The sequence below is a fragment of the Podarcis gaigeae genome (assembly GCF_964106915.1).
Source record: "Podarcis gaigeae genome assembly, chromosome: 8".
Lineage (NCBI taxonomy): Eukaryota > Metazoa > Chordata > Lepidosauria > Squamata > Lacertidae > Podarcis > Podarcis gaigeae.
This window is the reverse complement of record NC_139684.1, coordinates 18,000,075-18,018,773: the sequence shown is the minus strand read 5'-3', so window position 1 is coordinate 18,018,773 and position 18,699 is coordinate 18,000,075. Positions and strand designations below refer to the sequence as shown.

The 18,699-nt window shown below is 43.7% G+C and overlaps 1 protein-coding gene across 4 annotated transcripts in view; it reads right to left on the bottom strand.

Annotated features, from left to right (window-relative positions):
* SAMD11 (sterile alpha motif domain containing 11) overlaps positions 1 to 18,699 on the bottom strand; it is a 323,740-nt gene that overhangs the window by 202,644 nt on the left and 102,397 nt on the right. The window lies entirely within an intron of this gene.

Genomic DNA, 18,699 nt, shown 5'->3' with positions numbered 1-18,699 from the left:
CATGTGAACAAGTGTTGCGGGTGGGTGGGTGTCTGCACATTCACTGGCAGAGGAAGCGGGTGCGGTGGGGGTGGACCACCCCAGGTGCCATCAATGGGTATGTGTGACAAAATGCAACTCAACGCTGCCTGTGGAACCAAGCAGGTTCCAAGCTGAGTTGCATTGTGACGTGTCCCCTTCCCAGCAATTAGCCAGACTCTCTCTGCCTGTCCCATCCATGTCTCACCCTTGGGGGGACCCTGCCTTGCCTCGTGAGCAGCAGCACAGCTTCAAGTGCACGAGTGCACACACACACGGAGGGGGGGTGACATTTGGCGCACTGCCCACCCACGACTCCCAAGCTTATGCCAAGCCATCGGCTTTGCCGGCGGCCTTCCCCCTTCCTTTTGACAGCTCGGGGGAGGCTTGGGAGTCGCAGGTGGGTGGCACACTGTTGCCCCCCACACTCCCGGGCTGCTGGAAGAGGGCAGGGCGTAGCTTTCTTTGATGGGGGGTGGAGTGAGGGAGGGAGGGGGAGAAGGCAGGATCTACATCAGATTGCTGCCTGCGCGGCTTTCTTTGACCGGGGGGGGGGGTGGAGGGAGGAAGGGGGATTTTAATGGGGGGGTGACAAAAAAAATTTCACACCGGGTACCACCTTACCTTGATACGCCACTGTGCACATTGTCCCTTTGCTTAAGAAATGCCAAGCACCACCAGGCTGTCGCTGTTTTCTAGTGGGATTCACTCACACACCAAAAACGTCAGGTTGAGCAAAAAAAAGTTCACGTGGGGTGCTTGCACCACAAGCCTGCTGCCCGACTGTTCTCCCCAACTGACTTATTTTTTATTTTATTTTTAAAGAAGCGACAGGGAAATGCGCTGAAAAGTAGGATAACACACTTGCTTGACACAACCTTGTCTAACCTCCCCACAGACAAATCAGAATGAATGTTCCATGAGCAGCTGACGTCATCTAGCCTCCTCACAAGCGTTTTGCAAACAAATTAGGATGAATTCTCAATGAACAGTTTGTCTGGAAGCCACCACAGTTACCAGAAGGACCACAGCTCAGCTAATTTAAAATAATGAAGTATGGTGAAAGCTCTAATTGGCCGCTAGCACGCTAGCCTTTGGCAAGTAAAACTCACCTCCAGGCAATCTGGCTTTAAGGATCAAGAGAGCTGGGTTTCCCCCCAACCCCTTCAAACTGTTGACACACCTCAAAAGACTATTGTACACAGTGTGCAGCTGGCCCACCATATGCAAATCATCATTATATATCTTTATTATCATTATTACATATGCATATCTGAGAATGGCAGGACTTTGGGGTCAGGGAGTCTGATATCAAGGGAGGACTAAGTCCCTATATAAGACTTGCTTCCTGATCCAGTCCAAGAGGGTTTGAACTTGATGGGAACTTCATGATAAGTGATCTCATACAATTGATCACCACATATCTCTACAGTGCTTTTCAGCATATGTTGTCTTTCACAAACTTCAGTCTGCTTTCTTTTTTTTTATCACACTTTTTGAAACAATGTGCAAACTGAAATGCAGCTGTTCTTTGAAATATGCATGACTCTGGATTTCTCAGTGTAGTTCTCCTACCAAAGAATCTGTACAAAAATGTGTTTATCAGGGAAATGTGTGTATAGCAAAGCATGTATTAGTGAAAATAATCAACTATTAAATTCAAAGAAATTAGTACTAATATGCTGATGAATTTTCATGAGAACTTTAAAAACAAAAAAACCCCCAATGCTAACTGATGTGGGGAACTCAACTGAAGATTTGAAAAAATGAGAAACTAAGAGAAACTGAAATTGAGATTTGGCCATCTATATCCTCACACAAATCCCAAAATACTTCCTGCACTCAGCACACTTCAGAGATCTCCCTCTTACACTGATGAGAAACTAAGGTTAAGGGAGGCGTGAGAAGTAACCTGGGGCTGCATCGAAGTCCTATTTGGTAGAGACCCATTGAAAGAAACAAATCTCGGTTACGTCCTTTAATTTCAATGGGTTTACTCTGAGTAGGACTAGCACCGGCTACAACCCCATTGAGTAAATGGCTGAGCCAAGACTTCAACCCTTGTGCCTCAAGACAACTCTGTAACCACGGAACATGTTTTCTGATTCTTTGTCCCCAAACCTGAAGAGAACCAGTGTGGTGCAGCATTTAGTGCGTCAGACTAGGGCCTGGGAGACCAGGAATCAAATCACCACTTGCACCTGTAGTTCACTGGGTATGACCTTGGGCCAGTCACTGCCTCTCAGCCTAACTTACCGTACTTCACAGGGTTGTTGTAAGGATGGGGAGGAAGAAATCAACACACACACACACCTGTGTACATTCGCAGAGAACACTCTTCAGCCGGTTCTTGTTTGCAGTCAAGCAACCAGGGTGGTTCTACATGAGCGTTTATTGCGCAATCATGCTGATGATAATGTATGCAGGTTCCTTGCGGCATCCAGACGGCATCGTTGTCGTCAAAACACTAACCGGTTTTACCCCCTTCCCCCCAAAAGAAGATTTAATCCAGATTTACCTTTTCCGGGGGAAATCCAATAAATAAAAAAAGCCTGTTGCCAATCAACTGTTTGCAATATCTCCATGACCCGTTTGGAAGTTAATCTGCCATCTGGAAGCCATCTAATTCCTAATTCAGAGGTCTGAACAGCACTGGATATGGAGGAAGCCTGTGACAGATAGGGGTAAACCCTGCAGAAAACTCATTGGTTTCCCCATCTTTGGAGCGTGTTACGCTGCTCTTTAATCTCTTCTCTCTTTCCTTGGTGTGTGGGTGGGGGGAAGCTTTGCATGCAGGAACATAATGTATTGCCAGCAAGGATGAAATGGGCTCCACCATAAATCTGAACAAAGATGTCAGCTCTCAGATCTATTCTCAGATTGTCCAGCCTGGAAGTGACAATCTCCAAGGGAACTTGGCCCCAGCTTCCCAACCCAGTTTCCTGCTGGTGCTAAAAGCCCATATTGACTTTAAGAAAGTGGCTTGCAGCAATTTAAAAGGCAATGTCTGGATACTATACCCTTGAATGCTGTGGCCTAATATATATATATCTCCACATGTGCATACACGATCAGTGCAGGGCAGTCTTTACAACTGAGTTGTATCCAATGCTAGTCCTACTCAAAGCAGACCCACTGAAATTAGTAGCCATGGCTAACTTAGGCACATTGATTGCAGTGCCTCTACTCATGAGAGGACTTAACTGGGTGCAACCTCCTGGGTTACAGCTAAGCACTCAGGCTAGAGCTCTGGTGGATCTGCATGGAGAAAAGAGTTCCATAAATCCACCCAGAGGATATTTTGCTAGTTCAGGCATCCCCAATATGGTGCCCAGGGGCAACATGGTGCCCTCAGAAACCACAACCCAAGTATCCACTAAGACCCCCTGTTTACACCAATGTCTTTCTTCCTTTCTTGGTTTTTTATTTTTTTGGTTTTTAATTTGGTTTGGAGAGGGTTAGCTGTTTGGGTATTTTCCCCCTGACTCTGTTTTATTTTGTGTATGTTCATGTGTAATGTTTTGCCTGTTCTGATCATCACCAAGCTTTCATCTGTGAAATAGGTATTTTGGGGTGACCACAACAGTTCCTTTGACTTCCAAGTGCGCCCCCAGGGGTGACCCCTGTTGTTGCAACCTTCTTTGCAGATTTAAATCACCAGTGCATTCTAGCTGCAGAAAAGGAATATTTGGTACATCCCAATACACTATGATGCTTATCTCCTGGTTGAATATATTAATGAAATGCTAGAAGCAGGTAAGAATACCAGTCCATTTTTGTTTCTTCCAGTTTCTCATTTTCCCAACCTTCAGTTGTTGACATTTCCACAGACAAAAAGGTCTTATGAAAATTCATCAGCACTTTTGTGTGAATTTGTCCTACTATATGTCTTTTTTGCAAAGCAATTTAATTTAACAGAATGCATTTTTGCATGTAATTTTCAAACATATATGGATTTTAAAGACACATGTTACCCATGTGTATTCGTTTTTGTACACCTCATGCAGAGGGATAACTGCACTGAAAATTTCAGAGAAGTGCACATTGTAAAAGACACCTGTGTTTTCAATTAACGTATTGTTTCAAAAAGTGCAAATTTGGTGGGTTCACCTTTAAATGTGAACTGAATCAAGTTTGTCAACCCACCCCTAGATGCAGCTGGACGGTCTTAGCAGAAGAGCAGATTCACATTGGCAGAAAGCTGTTCCTGTTTGTGTAAAAGGAGAATTCTCATATTATGTCAAATGGCAGCCAGCTCCCAAATCCAGGTTCCCTGCCGCAGCCCTGCCGTAGGGCAGAAACTGGGGCAGCGCTTGTTTATTGAGCAAACAGGCCTCTGACAGGCAGTGAGATAACCAGGATATGCCTGCTCCATCTTTGTTTAATCTGCACTGTTGTCAGGCAGGGCGGCGGGCCAGTAAAAGTTTCCCCCTTTTTTGCTGCGGGCTCCAGGGGCGGACCAGCTTCAGAATTTATACAAATAAAGGGAAGAAACTCAAGAAGTGCCGGCAGCACCGATCTGATTACAGAGTCATTTATTTTCTGGTCGTTAATAATTTGTGCAATAAAGGATTGCGTGCCTTTCTGAGTTAGTAGGAGTTATTGGCACAAATTTCCCCTCCGCGCCGGTGTGAGGCTGTGCTTGGAACATAAATTATTAGTTTCTTATCGCTCTCCTCTTCATTTTTCATGCTGCCACGGCTGAATCGCCAGAAGCCAGCCCCCGAGTCTTGCTCTTATATTATGCTGCAGGGGCAAAGGCAGCAGACACGGTTATTTTGCCTTTAATTATACAACCGTCTTGCAAGCCAACCCTTCCCCAGCCTTGGCGACTAAGGTGCTCACAGTCTGTTGTTTGTGTGTATGCGGCGGCCTGCGAAGAGAGAGAGAAAGAACACCAGGTATTCCACCATGCCGCCATGCTAACAAACACGTTCTTCGCTGACAGAAGTCGGGATGACAAAATGACAGCCATCCACCACCCCTGCCAAGTTCTGACAAGATATCCATCTGGAAGACGAGCAAGATGGTTGCATATGTTTCTCAGCAAGCCACCCTCATCGATAGCTTTGCGGGGCGGGTGCCTGGGACAGATTACAAATGCTGGCACGCAAGCCTTGTGTATTGTTATTATCTGTGGCACTCGTAAAACAATATGGCACCAACGAAGGGAGGCTAGTGATGGCGAATTAGGTCACAGTATGGTTCAGGGCCAGAAGACTAGAAAAACAGAGAGCTGCCTTATATCATTGGTCTATCTAGCTCTCTGGGGTCTCAGGAAGGGGTCTCTCCCAACTCTACAGTCCTCCCCCTAATATTCAAGAACATAAGATTCAGGCTTGATTTTTTTAAAAAGAGGACATGGCACATAGTTCAACTATGGAATTCCTACAGGAGGCAGTGATGGTCCCAAACCCAGATGGTTTCAAAAGAGGATAAGAGAAATTCATGCAGAAGGCTATCAATGGCAACTAGCAACAATGGCTCTGTTCTACACCCCCTGTTACACCTCTGAATACATACACAGGTGGGCAAAATGCTGTTGTGCTCAAGTGCAGCTTGCAGGTGTCCCACAAGTAACCTGTAAGAACAAGATGAGGTACTAGATGGGCCATTGGCTTGATCCAGCAGAGTTCTTTTTACTGTTCTTATGGGAAGTTGCATTAGACCATTTGTCCATATGGTTCATTGTTTACACTCACTGGCAGCAGATCTCCAGGGTTTCAGACACAGCATCTTTCTCAGCCCTACCTGGAGATGAAAGGGATTGAGCTTGGGGCCTCCTGTGGAAATGGAACAGACTTCTGAGAAGACTTGTATGAAACAGACACAAATTGGGAATAGAGCCCAGCCAGGAAATGCCAGTGCTGGAACCAGGATCACTTGGCTCTGGGTATGGCTACCGCATCTGATAGATCACTGGAACTGTGTTCTGCAGCATCTTCCTGGGCTCTGAAGTGTATTCAGGCTGTGGACTGGCCCTGCCCAGCTGAGCTGTCATTGGGCCCGTCCAGGCAGGAAAAGCTACAGAAGGCTTCCTGTTCAAGCTGATTCTTTTCCTGGTTCTGCTGCTTTCTGAGCATCTCTCAGCTCCGATTCTCAGCTTTGTTGTCCAGATCAGTACCCTGGCTCACCTTCCTAGCTTGATTTCCTATTCAAATCCCCTGGCACAACTCCTAGCTTAGAGGTTGCCAGTGTGGTGCCCATGGGCACCAGTGTGCCAGCATCTTCTGGCACCTTTAAATGGCTCCAGTAAATATTTATTTTGTGTTATATCACGCCTTTCACAGCAGCCATTTTGTGAACTGCCACAAACCCATAGCAACCACTTTGTAGCTTGCACCCACAGCATTTTGTCCCAATTCCAAACATGCTTCCTAGCGCAAAAAAGTTGACTCCCTGTATAGTTTCTGGCTCTCAGTTCCCTCCTGATATCTACCCATGGCTCAGCCCTGGCAGTCACCCCTGAGCGGGGCGGGGAGCGGGGATGTTTTGCATCATGAGGGCCACATTCCCTTCTTGGCAACTTTCTGGGGGCCACATGACAGTGATGGCTAGGGTCAGACACAAAGGTGGGTGGAGCAATAAATGCTCATTTCACTTTAGGCTAGTTTCTACACACACTGACACAGTCTTCTCTATCCTCTATCCAGGCGAGCAAAGAGTCATTCCTAGAATTCAGGAACACATTTCCAGCCAAGGAAAAACACTCAAGGAGGGTGTGGCCTTCAGAGAGGGGTGTGGCTGATGAATGGCCGTGGCCTGGGAAGAGTCCCAAGTTGCCAAGCCAAGTGGCCTAGAGAGCTGCAAGAGGAAGAAAGACAGTTATCTAGGCAGACCATGGAGAATGAAGCATTAAAAAATACATATGAAGGCTCCCACAGGCATTTTTACTCTGTTTTATAAAATACACTTTCGCACCAATATGGGACAGTATGAAGCAGCCCCAGTGAGGCCTGCTTCTCATCAGTAATGTGCTCAGAGCCCTCCCTGCTGTGCCGTGAATGTTTATATGCGAGGCAAGCAACATATTCTCTCCTGTTATGGGCGGGGGGGAGGCAGAGCAGGAGAGAGAAAGTGGGACTGGAACACTCGGTGGAGCAATATGTCAATTCAAGATTGATGACTCAGCGCTTGGTCTGTTCCCCGGCAATTATGCAACACGGTAGGTGAGTCACTGATCTTTCCAAACTGGTGCTGGCATCCACCATGCAGCACCTACGGCGTCCGAGTGTTGAATATTTACATACCCAGTCCCCCACTGCTTTGCAAAGGAAGGGTGCTGTAGACAATGTCTCAGGGATCCACTGGACTTGGGTTTGATAGGGGGCCAAAATGAGTGGGCTGCCCCTAGATGCCCTGGTCACCTCACCCCCCAAAAAGGATTATCATAGAGCTGAGAGAGGTTCAGAAAAGGGCAACTCCCCTATGAGGACAGACAGACAGACATGTTTGGGGGTTTTAAGTTTAGAGAAAAGATGGGCAAGTGGTGGGTGATAGAGGTGTATAAAATTATGGATGGTTATAGTGAAAGGAGATAAAGATAAGTTTTTCTACCTCTCTCGGAATATGAGAACGCGTGTGTCTGCAGAAGCTGGGTGCTGGAAAGGCGAAAAAAGCACTTCTTCACACAGCAGTACAGCTATGGAATTCGCTCCAAGAGCTGGTGATTTGTCTAAAAGAATATTAGGCAAATCCTTGGAAGATAAGAGTAGCCATAATGGCTATGTTCTGTCTCCACTGTCAGATGCAGCAGGCCTCTGAATCCTAGTTGCTGGAAATCACAAGTGAGTGGAGTACTGTTGCGCTCAGTTCCTGCTTTCAGGTTTCCCATAGGCATCTTGTTGGCCACAGAGGGAACAGGATGCTTGACTAGACTGACCTTTGGTCTGATCCAGGAGGGCTCTCTTGTGCTCATATGGTCTTCAGAAGTAATTCCTTTTTAAAAATTAAGTCTTCTTCCTAGAAGCTCATAGTGCTGTACATGATTATTGAGCTGGGACGGCTCTCCCATTAGGAAGATTGAGTTAGTGACAGCAGAGAAGGACAGAGCTATATGCTCCACATGGCCTGACCTGCGCTCCCTATGCTAGCTAGATTAGATCACTGTCACGATCTAGCAAGTGGGATTCAATTCCATTGCCATTTTTAATTCCATCCAAGTTAGTGGTGAAACCCACACCTCAAGAGAATGAAATCTGCAAAATACATCTGTTTATATTTTGCTTGCCAGGCTACTCTTTAAATGCTGAAGAGCAGGGCTGGTTAAAACAAACAAACAAAATTCCATTCTTTTCTTGGCATAAATGCCAATTGCAGGGAACCACAGGAGGGCAGACTGTTCTTATGCTTGGGTCCTGCTGTGGGTTTCCCACAGGCAGCTGTCTGGCCTCTGTGAGAACAGGATGCTGGACTAAGTAGGCCTCTGGCATGATGTAGCAGGGGTCTTCTTACGACTGTCTATTGGGTTGCCAAACTGCCATTATATAGAAATGAGGTTAACTATAACTCATAACTGATGAGTCAGCAATTATTACCATTTGGATAGGCTGAATCTCCAGAGACCCATTTTTCAGACAGTGAACTCAGGAGTGCTTCCAGATGGACATGCAATTTCCAATCCCTGTGGTTCAGATCTGCAGGAGCCTTCTTCCCCTGCTTCATCCAGGCGACAAAATTGGGAATAGGCCTGACGGATGCATGCCTTACATTTGGTTTTCTAGTCTGAGTGCAGAAGCATTCAGGTAGAAACACTCAACTTCCATCAATAGCTTCAGGAGGAATAAATGAATCGGTCAATTTCAGTTTCTGTCAGTTTCTCCATTTCCCACCCTTAAGTTCAGTTGCTGGATCATCACCTTGTGGTGAATGGGCTTGCACATTCCTATGACCCTTGTGAGCAAAGCCATTGGGAGTCTTGTCACCCAAGGCAGTAAGGTCAAAGGGAAGGAGCTAGAAAAAGAATGACCCAATAAGTCCTCAATGGCAGAAAAAGGTGGAAGATAACAAGCAGCATGTTACAACGGCTGTGAAAGCGGATGAAGGCTGCAGCAGATAAGAATCTACTGGTGTCTCCAAAATTTTTTACACATCTCCTGGGAAGTCAGGCAAACTAATATCAGTGTAATGGAAGAAGCAAAGATCACCAGTGTTGAAGTAATGATTCTACAACATCAACTTCGTCGGACTGGTCACATTTGGATGCCTGATTATCATCTTCCAAACCAACTACTCTATTCCGAACTTAAAAATGGAAAGCATAATGCTGGTGGTCAACAAAAGCGGTTTAAAGACTCTCTCAAGGCAAATCTTAAAAAATGTAGTATAAACACTGAGAATTGGGAAACATTGGCCTATGAGTGCTCAAACTGGAGAGCAGACATTACCAAAGGTGTCATGGATTTTGAAGATGTTTGAACTCAGGACAAAAGGGAGAAAAGTGCTAAGAGAAAGGAACATTTGGCAAACCCTCACCGTGATCAACTCCCACCCGGAAACATATGTTCCTACTGTGGAAGGATGTGTGGATCCAGAATTGGCTTCCACAGTCACTTAAAGATTCACTGTTAAGACCGTGTTCATGGAAGACAATCTTATTCAGCTACAAGTGATCACCAAAGAAGAAGACTCCACATTTCCACATCAGTTTGCTTGTATATATTTTTAAATCCTCTTGAAAATATTTCAGCATTTTAACGCAAATTTCTCATAATATACACATTTTAATGCCATTTTGCCGGGTATACCTGTTTTTTGCAAGCAACCTCCCCTAATCCAACACAGTGTTACATGTTATTTTCATCAATATATGCAAACTTTATCTTAGTATGCCCAGTTTTGTGCACACTGATTTGCTGGAGAACTACACTGCAAAATTCAGAGAAGTGTGAATTTTGAAGGATGGTTGTGTTTCAGTTTGCACAACATTTTGGAAAGTGTTAATTAGGCAGGTTCACCTTTAGAAGCAAACGGAATCCTATTGCTTTCCCACCCCTATATTCCAGGCAGCTGCTGTCTGAGCACAATGAAGAAAAATATATCAAAGGATCCCGAATAGATCCAGGCTCCAAATTGCAGCTCAAACTGCAGCATAAACTCTTCGCCAGGCATTGTAAATCCCTGCACAACCTGTAGAGATCCTCGCCAGAGTTTGATAAGAAGCAGCAGAAAAAAACAGAGAGCTAGATGGCTTGCATTATTTTGCACACACACACAAACACTACTCCCTAGTGAGAGATTATATTTTAGGGGTACGCTGCTGAGCGATAATCAAAGCGGGTGGAAGGAATACAGAGCATACGCTGCAAATGCCAGCACTAGAGTAGGAGCTGAGGAACAAATGCACATATAAAAATGGGGAATAGTTGACAGCACAAGCAGAAGGGGGCTCTTCTGATTACCTTCCAACCATTTCTGTAATGGCTGGGTCTGGAAGCAGCAGTGTAACAGGATGTGTAGAGGAGGCAATATAAGCACCCCCTGCTAGGGAAATTACTCACAGTACCTTTTCTGAATGGTGAAGAAATATAGACAGCAAGGGTCGAAGAGGAATTTGGCAATTACCCTAGCGGCGGAAACTCTTGCAATTAGTCATGCACACACACACATGCCCTTATTCATCTCTGGGCCTTGCCCCACCAGACTTAGTGTTCACAAGGAGGAGGAATACCATCCATCTTATCTGGGCAACAGTTGGCTTGTCTGTGTTTCATTTGAACGTGTGCAATTTTCAAATTGTTCTTTGCTGAAAGTCACAGCTCAACACACACAGACACCTAACAACTGCCACGTGGCACCCAGCTCTGAAATGGCAAATGATCAAGAAAGTTGGCTACACCCAGCTGGACAGATCTGTTGATTTTGGTTTCTCTCAATTTAAAAAAAGTTCCAAATCCTAAACTCAGTGTGCTACATTTCTGCATTCACTTTCAAATGCTTAAAGCAACAACAACAACAACAGCAGCAGCAGCAGCAGCAACAGCAACAGCAACAGTACTTCTGAAATTCTGTCAGTAGGGTTGGATTCACTGGACCCAAACCAATGGATTCAAGTTACAAGTAAAGATATTTCAACGAAACATCAGGAAGAACAGAAGACAGAATTGGGATTCAAGATGACCTTAACAGATTGGAGAACTGGATCTAAACCAGGGGTGGGCAACCTAAGGCCTATGGGCCACAAAAGGCCCATGGGGGTCGTTTAACCGGCCCACGAGCTGCCCCCAAACTGAGCGGTCCGCTTGGCGAGTCCCCGCGCACTGCACTAAACTGGCGCAGCATGGTGTGGGGACACACTTCTGCATTGCCAGAAATTGCATCTGCACATGCTCAGATGCCAAAAATAGCATCTGTGCAGACGCCGGAAATCGAGGCCGCATCAGCTCATGCACGCACACAATCTGGTCCACGGAGGGGGCTCCACTGGAGTGAACTGGCCCAGGCAAGGTAAACCTTGCCGACCCCTGGTCTAAACCAACAAAACAAAATTCAATAGGGACAAATGTAAGATTCTGCACTTAGGCAGGAAAAACCAGCTGCACAAATATAAGATGGAGGACACCTGGCTTGTCAGTAGAGCATGTGAAAAGAATCTTGGGGCCTTAGTAGACCACAAGCTTAACATGAGTCACCAGTGTGATGCAGCAGCAAAAAAAGCGAATGCTTTTCTAAGATGCATCAACAGAAATGTAGTGTCCAGGTCAAGGGAAGTAACAGTACCACTCTATTCTGCTTTGGTCAGACCACATCTGGAATACTGCGTCCAGTTATGGGCACCACAATTTAAGATATTGATAAGGTGGAATGGGTGCAGTGGAGGGTGACTAATATGATCAAGGGTCTGGAAACCAAGCCTTACAAGCAAGTTGTGAAGGAGCTGGGTATGTTTAGCCTGGAAAAGAGGAAACTGAGAAGAGATATGATAGCCATCTTCGAATATCTTAAGGGCTGTCACATGGAAGAGGGAACAAGCTTGTTTTCTCCTGCTCGGGAGGGTAGGACTCGAGCCAATGGCTACAAGTTACAAGAAAGGAGATTCCGACTAAACAGATGGAAAAACTTTCAGACAGGAAGAGCTGTTTGACAATGGGATTGACTCCCTTGGGCGGTGGTAGATACTTCTTCCTTGAAAGTTTTTAAGCAGAGGTTGGATGGCCATCTGTCATGGATGCTTTAGCTGAGATTCCTGCATTACGGGGGGGGGGGGGAGTTGCCCTAGATGACTCTTGGGGTCCCTTCCAACTCTACAATTCTATGATTCTAAATTCTATTCAGAGTAGGCCCATTTAAAATGAATGGCCCCAAGTTAGCCATGTTCATTAATTTCAATAGGTCTAGTTGGTCAAGGACAGGCATAGGCAAATTTGGCCCTCCAGATGTTTTGGGACTACACCTTCCATCATCCCTGACCACTGGTCCTGTTAGCTAGGGATGATGGGAGTTGTAGTGCCCAAACATCTGGAGGGCCAAGTTTGCCTATGCCTGGTGTAGGACAACCAACTGAGCACATTTTTACAGGTTATATTTTGCCTAACAACACATTTTTTTGCAAGCTGTTTTCCAGAATATAAAGCATACTTGTAGTCACTAATACACACATTTTTGTGCATCTAATACACACATTTTTGGGTTAGAGAACAGCATCCAAAATTCAGAGGAGAGTGAATTTCGAAGGATAGCTTCATTTCATGAATTGCTTGGAGAAGTGTGAATTACAGTGGATCATGGGAAACTACATTACACCCATCTAGCTAAACAACAACAACAATAACAACAATAGAAAGGAAGACTGACCTGGCCTCATCCACTAGCCAAAGAAGGACCACCTGCCAGTAGGTTACATCTGTCCTCCCTGCCAGAAAGAACATTTTCTTTGCAACTGTTCCATTTATGATGTTTTACATTGAGATCAACTCAGGATGCTTCATGGGAAGTAATTCATAAATGAAATAAATAATAACAACAACACTTAGTAAGAACATTGTAACTGATGCCTGAGTTTGCTTTTCTTCCCTCCCAATTCCATTTTCCTTTCGTGTTGTGTCTTTTAGATTACAAGCATGATGGCAGAGACTGTCTCTACATTCTTTTTTTTAAACTGCTCTGGGAGCCTTTCCCTATCCCCCCAAAAAAGCTGAATAGCAGGATTAAAATGTTTCATATAAGTAAAATTATACAATAAATAAAAAGGTCAATATAAAACTTTCCAGGAGAAAAGCTGATCTCCCTAGGCAATGAGTCCTACAACCTCAGTGTGGCCAGCCTTCGCTAGAGCCCCCGCAAAACACATTTCAGATGCTAGAATGGCCTTAAGACACACACCTAACATATGGGGAAGAGAGGCCCTTCAGATATCCTGACCCTAAGCCATTCCCCATAACTTAACAGTGACAAGCAGCCTGGTAACAAATTGGGAAGTTAGTGAAGCTGCTGCAATTAGGGCAGGCTTCCTCAACCTTGGCCCTCCAGATGTTTTGAGACTACAATTCCCATCATCCCTGACCACTGGTCCTGCTAGCTAGGAATCATGGGAGTTGTGGGCCCAAAAAATCTGGAGGGCTGAGGTTGAGGAAGCCTAAATTAGGGAGTCACATGGTCCTGACAACCATCCACTATAATGGGTGGTCCTGAGGCCTTTGGCACCCTAAAGGCCACATCCCAAAGGACTCCAAGAAGCACAGTCTCCATCGGATAGATATCACTTCTTCCTCCAATTCCTAGAGCTCCCTCTCTCTTCTTCCCCATGCTGTCTCCCTCTCTTGTCAAAGACCCACGCAGGATTTGTTTTCCTGCCACAAGCACCTGTCAAGGCCGTGCTTTCTATAAAATAAAATGGCAGAGAGCCAGCCAGTCAGCCAGCCTTGTTAAAATAATGCTGTTTTGCAGATCCACACCTCATTCCCCAATGCACTTCAATCCCCAACCAGGACTGCACCACCCACCAGCCTTTATAGCCACATTCTGCAAAGCTGCCTCTCCACCTTATGGGAAGCAGACAAGAGGGAAAGCGGCGGGGAGGGGGGAGGCAAGGGATCGTTGTCATCACCATGTGAAAACTGAGAGGTGGGGAGGACTTTAAAACGGAAGGTCAGTGGCATGTTGGAGTGACTTGACCAAGCAAGATGAATAGCCGATGTGTGGACAGAATTGGACCCCAGTCTGCTGAGGGGGGGACAGGTCAAACCTTTGCCAGGAAGTCTCCGGGTGGTCTTTGTTTTCATGCAGTTCCCCTTCCCCTTATTGAAGCCTCACTCCACATAGCAACAGGGGCTTGCCTTTCAGAGGCTTAATTCTATCAGCAGAGTCCTGGACAGGAAGATAAATTGAGCCAGGTGTGATGGCTGAGCTTCAGGTGCGGCGGTAGATTAGTTTAACTATGCACTGTGTGGGAAAAGTACTTTCTTTTATCTGTCCTAAATCTTCCAACATTCAGCTTCATTGAATGTCTATGAATTCTAGTTTTATGAGAGGAATTCCCAGCCCCCCAATCCATTTTCTCCTTGTAGAATCCCTTTTTAAGAGCCTCAGGCCTAGGGCTGAATGTAACCTCTAGATCTTGTTCACTGGCCCTTAGGCCTCATTCTAGGTGGGACACACTCCCTTGTCAGTCACGCCCCTCACCAGCCTAGGTTTGCACCCTCCTTGAGTATTTTGCCTGGCTGGAATGTGTCTTTGAACTCTGATCGTGCCTCTTGCTTGCTCAGACGGAGGACACAGAGGGCTCTCTCAGCCAATGCCTCTGCTCCATATTCTTTTTCCCTGGAGACTTGCCAAAGCCTGAGTCTGTGCAAGATGCTTTAATTCACATTGGCTTTGGGTGGCCCAGGGATAGACCAGGACAGAGGAGAAAAATTATACAAAATAAAAACAAATTGGAATGTAAATGATGAACCTTTTTTAAAAACTTCCTTTAAATCCTTGAACTGAGGGCAAGCCACAATAATCTGAGGAACTGCCACTGTTACAGATGCCACATAATATTCATTACAAAGTTGTTAGAAATTGATCTTTTGGTGTGGCAGTGCCTAAAGTTGGGAACTCCCTGCCTACTGAAATCAGATAGGTGCCTTTGCTGTACCCCTCATACTGTCTCCTTATAACACTTTCCAGGCATGTAGAAGCTGTGTGCATTTCAACCTTTTTAGTTTATTTTGGATTTTGATTATGTTTTTGAATGTTTTTGTTTTTAAAAAGGTATTTAAAAACAAACACCCAGACTTTTATTGATAATTTTAATGTTGTGCATCATTTTTTACAAAACACATTGAGGCTTTATTGCAATCAAGTATTATTTGAATTTTGTTAAATAAACAAATAAACAAACAGCAAAATAAATTATTGGGGCACCTTCTTCTTACATTGAAATAAGGCCATATCCATGTAAACGGTAACGGTTTGTGCTCTCCATAGCAACTGTTATCCAAAGCTCTCCAGGTCCCTTGACAGGCATTAATTGATTAGGCTTCCCATCAATACTCTGGGGAGTTAAGTGACTAATGGACAACTAAACAGGGCACCAGGGGCAGGGAGGGACGGACAGGGTAGCCATCTCTCTCTCAGAATAGTTATATGGATTGCAAAATGAAAATACCTGCGGTCAGGTTTGGTCGAAGACATTTCCGTGACTATAGTAGAAAATATAACCACACACACACACACACACAAACACACACACGGAACAGTCGGTGGGGAAACAGAACACTGAAAAATGGAATGGGATCCAGAGAAGAGCCCCAAATAGCAGAACTGTTTTCCTATTCAGCTGAGCTTGTGTAGGAGAAGCTCCCTGTGGACCACACCCCATGGGACAGACCTCAGTTCATGCCCCACCTGTGGCACACCAAGCACCTGCCTCAGGAGTATTCAACTGACATTGAAAGGTGAACCTACTTTATCTGCACTGTCCGAAACAAATCACAAACTGAAAAGATACCGGTAACCATCCTTCAAAATTTATTGTTGAACTGCAGTGCTCAAGCCAAGTCATGGGTACAAAAATGCATATATTATAGTGATAACTCAGATAACACATGGAGAAAAAATATTGTTAATTGGTGTGGATGCACCTAATGAGAGAGAAAAACCCCCGGATTATTATAAGAGACAGGAAAAAATATTATTTGAACATATGAATGCGAAGATGACTTTGAAGGGTGATATGAATGGTGTAGCCTCCCTAGATTGGGACACGACAATAATAAAATTTATAATACAAAAGATGTATCATTTTAGGATGACTGACAATTTAAGTTTAATTGACATTTGGAGAGAAAAACACAGGCTAGACAATTTACATTTTATCTAAGCACAAATAATTCTGTGAGCCAAATAGATTATGTATGGCCTTCTAAAGATTTGTATACTAAGGTAAAGAAGGTGGAAATTCTACCAAGAACATTATCAGACCACAACTCTATAATAGTGGAATTAAGAACAGGCACAAGTTCCCCAATGAGATGGAGACTAAATGAAAATTTATTAAATGATCAAGTAATATTAGAAAAGGGATTATTTTGAAATTAATTTAAACCAAGAGACAAGTTTAAAGGTAGGATGGGATGCGAGTAAAGTGGCAGTGCAGGTTTTTTACATATATAAGGCAAAGCGCATACCAAAGAAAGGTAAGAGAGCAGAAAAATAAATAAATTTTACAATAAATAAAAAGGGGAGAATTAATAAATTCCCCTCAAAAATAGATAATCAAACAGGATATCAAGATGTTGCAAATGCAGTATTCAATGATAATAAACAAGAAATAGAGTGGAAAATTAAATATTTAAAACAGAAACAATTTGAACAGGTTAAGAAGCCAGGGAAACTATTAGCTTGGCAAATAAAGAAGAAACAAGAAAAAACCTGCATTAATAGAATAAATGTAGGAGGCAGAGTTGTGGAAAATCCGAATGAAGTAAGAGATCAATTTGTGAGGTTTTATACAGAACTATATTGAGCCAAACAAGAGAATTTAGAAGAAATGTGCAAATATTTAGAAGACAGCGGACTACCTAAGATACCCAAAGATAAAATGTCATTTCTGAATGGACCTGTCACAATGATGGAATTACAGCAAGCAATTTTACAGGCAAAATTAGGGAAGGCACCTGGACCTGATGGACTTTCAGCAATATATTATTTTAAAAATACAAGATTACCTAATACAACCTTTAAAAGATAATATCAATATAACTTTGAATACAAGAGAGTTACCAGAATCCTGGAAGAGTGCATACATAACTTTGATTCATAAGCAAAATAGAGATCCAGAGCTGGTTAAGAAATATTGACCTATTTCGCTGTTGAATAATGATTATAAACTGTTTGCAGACATATTAGCTAATAGGTTGAAAACTATATTAAAAGAGGTAATCCATCAAGATCAGGCCAGATTTTTGCTGGGAAGACAAATGAAAAATAATATTAGAAACATAGTTGATGTAATAGAATATTTAGAAGTAAGAAATGAAAAAAAAAGCAGCTTTAATGTTTTTAGACATTGAGAAAGCATTTGACAATGTCTCCTGGGACTTTAATATATGTTTAAGGTTTAGGAATATATGGGTTGTGGAGACACTTAAAAAGGAGTTGAGGCAATATATACTGATCAATCAGCAAAACTGATAGTAAATGTATTGACTGAGAATTGTAAAATAACTAAAGGAACTAGACAAGGTAGCCCGCTGTCACCTTTATTGTTTATAACAGTTTTAGAAGTTTTGGCACAAAGAATAAGATATAATCAATAAATTAAGGGAATAAGCGTATGACAGAGACAATAAGCGTATGACAGAGACAAATTAAAAACTTTTGCAAATGATGTGGTGCTATCTGTAGAGGAACCAATAGAGTCAATCCCGAAAACACTGGAAGATATAAAAAATATATATGGAGAAATAGCAGGTCTTAAAATTAATAAGGATAAAACCAAATTCCTGGTAAAAAATATGAATGGTGAGAGTAAAAATAAATTACAAAGTTTATCAGGCTTAAATATTTAAAAGAAGATTAAATATCCAGGTGTGTGGTTAACAGCAAATAATATAAATTTGTATAAAGATAATTATTTAAAAACTTGGGAGAATTTTAAAAGAAATTTGCAAATATGGAGTAGAATGAAGCTTTAATTATTGGGTAGGGTGTCAACCATCAAAATTAATGTATTTCCAAGGATGTTATTTTTGTTTCAATCAATACTGGTGATCAGCAAAACGGATTGTTTCAACAAATGGCAAAAACATATTTCCAAATATATCTGGCAAAGGAAAATACTGAGAATAAAACATAAAATAACTGACAGATGCAAAAGAGAGAGGATGTTTCTCTCTGCCAGATAGGAGATTATATTATGAAGCATATTGTTTGTGCTGGCTGAAGGAATGGTTGTTATTGAAGAATTCACATACCGTATTTTTCGCCCCATAGGACGCACCGGCCCATAGGACGCACCTAGTTTTTTGGGGGGGAAATAAAGAAAAAAAAATCCCCCCCCAGGTGCAGGGCTGGGGCAGGGGAAGCCCGAGCTTCCCCCAACCCCAGCTCCCAGAACAGGCTGCTATCCACTAGCCGTGGGAGAGCCGCGCAACTTCGCGCGGCTCTCCCACGGCTAGCGGAGGGCTGCGCGAAGCCCTAACCTTGGGGCGTGCTGAGCTCAGTGCGCCCCAAGCTTCTGGGTGCCGGCAAGCTCTC